Raw genomic sequence first — 6,956 nt, forward strand, 5'->3', positions numbered from 1 at the left:
CCCCATGTCTATGTAACATGTCCTATTACACACTGAGTTCCAATTTAGTGTATTTTACTATGAAACTGTAAATAATAAGATCAAGTATATGGCATGCATATCACTTGCTTTTTGCGTTGTCTTAAGAGGCATCTTAACCATTCCATGAAATCCTTGGCTTGAACCTCTATGCTGGATGTGGTTTTTCCTTTGCTTTTTGGTGGTCCTGAAAGGTTAATAGCTTTTTTCCCTTAAAAAAGAGAAATCACACTTTCAATTTATACCAGTAGATGTCATCCATTCACACAAAGCAATATCTAAGAAGTCTAAGCAATTCAACAACTCTCTCTCTCTCTCTCTCTCTCTCTCTCTCTCTGTGTGTGTGTGTGTGTGTGTGTGTGTGTGTGTGTGTGTGTGTGTGTATGTGTGTGTGTAGGATGTGTGGAGGTTGGAGGGTGACTTTGAGTTTTGGTCCATGTAAGGTATAAGGTTTTTTTCCTTGCCAGTCTGGACCCACCGCCTCGCCAGCCCCAAATAATACACAGAGACTCTGTTTTGATATAATTCTGTTGGCCAGTTACTAGTTTCGTATCAGCTAGCTCTGTCCTAATTTCCATTAATCTAAGTACTTCCACGTGGTCTTATCTTACTGGAGAGAGGTGTTCTGCTCTTTCCAGTCTCTCCATGTTGGAACCTCCCTACTACTTCCTCTTTCCTCCTTGTCTCCTAATCCCTCCTATCTTCCTTTCCTATTGGCCAACGGTGATTTATTCATTAACCAATAAGAGAAACATATTTACAGAATGACATCTCCCATCAGGTCCATACATTCTACAGTGTTTCCTCATTATTGTGTACCCCAGGTTAGCTGACACACAAGTTCAGGACCTTCTCTGGTCTCCCATCTTGCTGTAGAAGCACTGGGGATATAGACATGCGCTAGTGTGATGGTCCATAAAATGGCTTTGCTTCGTCTGGCTTAAGGTCAGAGAGTTCAAAACTATCCTTACTCTTCCAATGTTAAAATCATAAGATGTAAAGGTCTAAGGCATGGCTACCATAGGATGTTTGGTTTTAAGCATGGATGTCTTATCTAAATAACAAGAGACTTGGTATAAGGTGTGGTTACTCTTAACCCTCAAGGCCAGATAATGAGAGATTTAGTTTAAGGTGTGGTTACTAAACGTTTGGAGAATTAAGGAAGAAAGGCTGCTTGTTCCTTTTATTATAATAAAGAAGTCTTTTGCCACTTCCCCCCTTTTTGTTTGGGGTATATAAAAATGTTGAAGAATAAACTTGGGGCATTCCCAAGTTTATTTCCCTCCTGACTGTATTCTGTGTCTCTATCTTTTCCTTAGTATTTTCACCTGCCGTTTCTCAATCCATACTCTTCCTCTCAAGTACAAACTGGGCAAGCTAACTGGATCTGACTGAAGCCCCCACAAAGTTGGGTTACTAAAAACTAGCACACCTGGCTTTACTTGGATTTGGATATCTGAACTCAGTTTTCATGCTTGCATCTCCCCAGCCAGAGAACAGGTTTTCAGGGTTTTTTTTTTGGGGGGGGGGGTTGAATGAAGCTTAGACATTTGAAGATAATATTCTTGTAGACTCAAAGTTTGTCCATTACTATGGGGAAGTTCTTAAATCTTTACTTTGAATAGCTATCCTAAGAAGGTTGTCAAGGTTTTCTGAAAGGGACCACTATTCTCAATCCTGTCAATGAAAATTTGAAACATAGTAAGGCACTTTAAAACCTAAAATAATCATTAAAACTAATGAAAAACTTAAATTGTAACAACTAGTGTCAAGTAATGATTTTTGAAAATTTTTCATATACATTGTCTTTTTCTCCTTACGAGAATCCTCTGAGGTCACAGGTAAATTAATTTCCATGCAGAGAAGTTAGACTTCTCCTTCAAGGTCATGTAGCTGGCAAGTAGCAGAATTGAGTGTGGAATAAATTTCTTCAGTTTATTCAAATCTGCCTGTAGCCAATGTCAAACATGTTATAGTTTCAAGCACATGTTTAAACTGGATAGTCCAAGCAGGGCATGGCCATGCACTCCCGTCATCTACTTGGTCAGAAGAGGAAGCAGGAAGACCAAGAGTTTGAGGTCAACTTGGGCTAAGCAGTGAGACTCTGTGAAAAACAAGCAACCCCAAACAAATGACACCATCACCTCTACCAGCAACAAAAGCCACCATCACCACCACCCACCAACAATAAAAGCCACCATCACCACCACCAACAACAAAAGACACCATCACCATCAACAACAAAAATGTGAAAGAAAAAAGCATTCCTTGGGCAAAATCAGATCTTTAGATACCTTTTATTTGGCATTTGTTATGTAGGCTCACACTATTTTTTTAAAAAAAATATAAATTGAAATCTTTGAAAATAGATATTTTGGGAGCTGCAGAGGTGGCTCAATAGTTAAGAGCACTGGCTGCTCTTCCAGAGGACTCGCAACACCTGTATGGCAGCTCGTAACTGTAACTTCAGTTCCAGGGCATCCAACATCCTCACATAGACATATGTGTAGCAAAACACCAATGCATTATAAAATAAAAATAAACAAGCATTGAAAAATACTGATATTTTCTTACAAAGGTGGAGTGTGTGTTTCTAGGGGAAAATCAGAAGACACTGCAGTTCTCTTCCCTGTGGTGTATGCAACTGGAGCGGATTTGCCACCATTTTGCCTGGGGTCTCCCATTCTCCATTGCTTTTTTTGGGCCCATGATGTTGTCTTATCTGACCACAGCTGCATATGGACATACAGAATCCTAACCACTAGACCACTGGGGAAGACAATACAGGTGTATATGAATTTGTGGGTCTTTTCAGTTGCAGTCTTTGTACTTACTCAAACAGGCCACCATGCTCATCCGTCGGGAGTCCTAAGATGGGGGCAAGGCATTGAATCTAATGGGAGCAGAAAAGCCATCAATAGTTGATGACTGAAATCACCCAGGCAAGTTTTCCTCTCCCAACTGATGAGTGTGAAAACAAAGGCCTGAAGACAAGCAGGGTTTCTGTGGAAGAAAGGACACTGAGAGGGAGGGGAGGGGGAGCAGGGACAAGAAAGGGGCTCCTGGGAGCATGGGGACTTGTCTGCTGGGGGATTTGGTGAAACCACACCACTCAGTGTGATCTAAGCATTTGGTGCAGGAAGAGGAAAGAACAGATGTGTCAAGAGATGAGAGGAACAAGAAAGGGAGTTGCACTTGTAAAGAAAGGGTCACGTGAGGTGTTTGATCCTCACCTAACGGCCACAGGAAGCCATGGTTAGTGTGCACCAGAGGGAGCACACATGAATTATAGTTACACGTATGATGTTGGTTGAAGACTTTGAAGTGGCGTGAGGAGAGGCTAGAAGCTGAAGCGAGGGATACTAGATGCTGACAGTGCAATGGCCCTGGCAAGAGAGGAAGAGAAACACTTGAGGCGTAGCTAACAAGGACAGGGTTTGAGGCTCACTGTGAAGCAATGGGAGAAAGACTGCTGGTCGAGTGGCTGGATGGAGCTGCTACTCCAGAGAGAGAACGTCAGAGTTCTGACTTACTTGGACAAGGCTCTTTCCACGCCTGCCCATTTCAAAATGGCAAATGCAGCTTAAGGTACTCGTATGTACCTTTGGGATGTTCATTTTAGCTCTGCATTATCCTTCTCAGGGCCACGATGTGGGAACTCCTCTGCTCACTCAAATTTGCTGTCTGACAGCTTTAATCCAGGCAAGAGGAACTAACTGCAGCTCTGGAGAGAAGAAAGCACGTGGCACTGGGAACTCAGCAGCTCAAGAGACACGACTAACACATGCTCTACCTTTAATGTAGCAAATTTTCCATTCCCCACCTCTGCCCAGGCATCTGCACACACAAATCAAAACCCTCTTAAGTCATGGAATAAAAAAAAAGAAAAGAAAAGAAAAAAACAAGCAAATAAGAAGTACTTACTGGGGGCGAATGGAAAGTTTTTTTCTTTTTCTCAGTTTGTTTTTCAGGCACAAGAAAAGCGATTCTGAATATTTAAAACCTTAAGCACTTGTATTCTTTACAGAGATTTTGGGATGGGTCCCATAGCTGGGATGTTGGTGATAAACATCATTTACATAGAAGCTAGCTTTGCTGCTCCCCTGCTTGGTATCAAATGCTCCACATATTCGAGAAGCATAGTGGGTGTGTAGAAACAAACAAATTCCTATCAAATACAAACATACATAGCCACTTGTACTAAAGTGGAATTCAACCATAACTGGTTCAATCTTCCCCCCTTTGAGGCAGAAACACTACACTTACATTTTATTAGAAAAGTTGCTTTCGTATTACAGGAATTTGGAAGTTCCTTTAGGACCTGAGTACCCTTCCTCCATTGACATAGGAGGCCAAGGAAGTGATGTAACTCTAAACCCAAGTTCATTGCTTGTGAATGGAAAAAGCTGACGACTCAAGGATAAGTTATCAGGGCAAGGAGCTAGATTTATTTGTAAAGTTATCAAGCCAGCAAATGGAGCACAAGGGCTATGGCATGTGGGTTTTGAAGGGATTTCTGGGGGCGGCAACAGGGTAGTTATAGACTTTGGATGCTATGCTTCTGTAATTTGTGGGCTGCTGTTATCTGCGGTCAGTGGAAAGTCTGGATTCTCTAAATCTGAAGAAAAGTTACTGATTAGAAAGTCTTATGACTCATGCTGTTTTAGCTCCATTTCCCAGAACTAGTTAATTCTTCAGTGAATTACTAACCGTACAAAAGTTATCTTCCCCCCTGTGAAAATGGTGAGAACATGTTGGGTGGCTTCAATCAGAGAGGCCATCTTCAGCAAAGTTAGTGGCAGATGAATGATGATCCGGCACCTCACTTCTATATGTAATGGTTTTTAAAAACTCAACAAGAACAAGAGAAGCTAAAGGGCTAATTCAGGACTTTCCCCTATAAAAACACAACCAGTAATTTCTGGCCAGATGAACATGGGCTGGCATCAGTGTGTATGATGGTAATGTAGAGTGTGGAACCTGGAGTTTCACTGTGTTGGGATTGACCTGGTTCCTCTGTTTGTCAACTATGTGACCCGGGCTAATTGCATAATCCCCCTCACTCTCAGTTTCTCAGGCATGACCCAGGAGTGTGATCTCCTTGGTAGAGTTGTTGGGAGAACTGAATGAATGAACACATTAGAAACAGTACAGGTGCTTGGTAAATGCTCATCATTTGGTTCTTGCCTTGAATTTTTCTCAAGAAACTGTAGCTTGGCTCTAGAATTGAGGCACCTTGGTGTTCACGAAAATACTCCATATTTGTGATGTATTAGCTAGCTCTCTGAAGGTAGTAAGAGGAAAGGACCCACACTAAAAAGTATGAGTTGCTTGCACATGCTGTAATGAGGATGGGCAAAATATGTAGTATTCAAGGAAGACTGCAGCTATACCTTCATGACTGTGATAGTTAAGTCCCTGCCATAGTAAAGCTACAGGCTGGTGATGGAGATAGGGGCACCAGGAGAAAAGGGTCTAATTAGCAGCCAACAAGACATACAGAAGAAGGTAGATCATGGCAACAATAGCCTGGGTTGAGTCAAGGTCAGCACTGAACAAACTACAAGTGAGAGATGGGTAGAGTGAGCTTCAACCGTTGAACTGGGTGGGTAACATACAAACAGTGCATGATCAACAACTTCTTGGACTCTCCATGTCTTAACAATAACGGCCCAGAGAGCAGTTAGTCTTGCGTCATTTACCTCAGACTTTGTCGAGTCTTTGTCATAATGCTCTAAGGACCCTAGACAAGAAGGCTGAATGTCGGTGCCCTCTCTTGGAAACCCCTTCCACTCTTGGGAGTTACTCACACTTTAAGACACCAAGGGACAGCCCTGGAGGCTTGAGAAAGCTGCATGATCAGCTACACTCCCCACCCTGGCTTCTAATGTTAGGTTCTCTTCTAGTATCTCTAACTGTGGTTCTGTAGCTCCAAACCTGGGTCTGCTTCAGAGTGACACTTTGGTTACTCTCAAGTGACATAATTTTCTGCCCTAGAATTCACTTCTGAGGGTCTAGGGTCAGTCACTCCTAAGAGGCCCAGCCTAGATCCAGCATTCTTGAAGTCAGATCAGACCTCTGAGTGACAGGATTACAGGCCTTGGCATAAGTGATGGGATCACAGGCCTTGGCATGAATGGCTTCTTCTGCTTCATTAAGATGGAGAAGTAGAACTACTAGGGAAGTAGTTCAAATGTCAGCACAGACATTTACTATAGGACTTGGACCAGGCCTTTACTTCTCTGTGCCTATTTGTGAAATGGGAAAAATAATGGCGCTCAATACATAAAGTGATTAATAGTAACACATAACTTAATAATATATAATAATGTAAATACATATACAAAAATCCATATAAAACAATGTAAATATAATGTAACTATATTCATTGTATGATATATTTTATACAATGTAAACATGTATTAGTCTATATTGAAGTGTGTGTGTGTGTATGTGTGTGTGTGTGTGTGTGTGTGTGTATGTTTTCTCTCTCATTCTCCTGGCTGCTGCTTGAGACAGGGTCTCTCAAGGGTCCAAGCTCACCATTTTGTCTAGGCTGGCTGGCAAGTGAGCTCTCGGGATCCACCTGTCTCTGCCCTATTGTGCTGTGCTAGGGTTACAGGTATGGTGAGCCACACCCAGGTTTTTACTTGGCTGTTAAGGATTTGAACTCAGGTCCTCATGCTTGGCATCTCCTCATCCCCTCTATGTTTAAATTTTAGGTATATTTTTAAATTAAGATATATTTCACATAAAATGTAGGTATCTATAAATAAATTATTTGTATTATTGCTATTGCTACCATCTCCCTTATCTATTTTTCAGGGGCAGAAGCATTTATCAGGCTTTTTAGCTTTCTTGCTTCATCTGTACCTGTTCCTACAGACAGGCTCCTGAGTTTTCATGGCTGTAACATAGAGATCAGGGGTTAAGTTGAT

This window comes from Phodopus roborovskii, unplaced genomic scaffold (genome assembly GCF_943737965.1).
Source record: "Phodopus roborovskii unplaced genomic scaffold, PHOROB, whole genome shotgun sequence".
Lineage (NCBI taxonomy): Eukaryota > Metazoa > Chordata > Mammalia > Rodentia > Cricetidae > Phodopus > Phodopus roborovskii.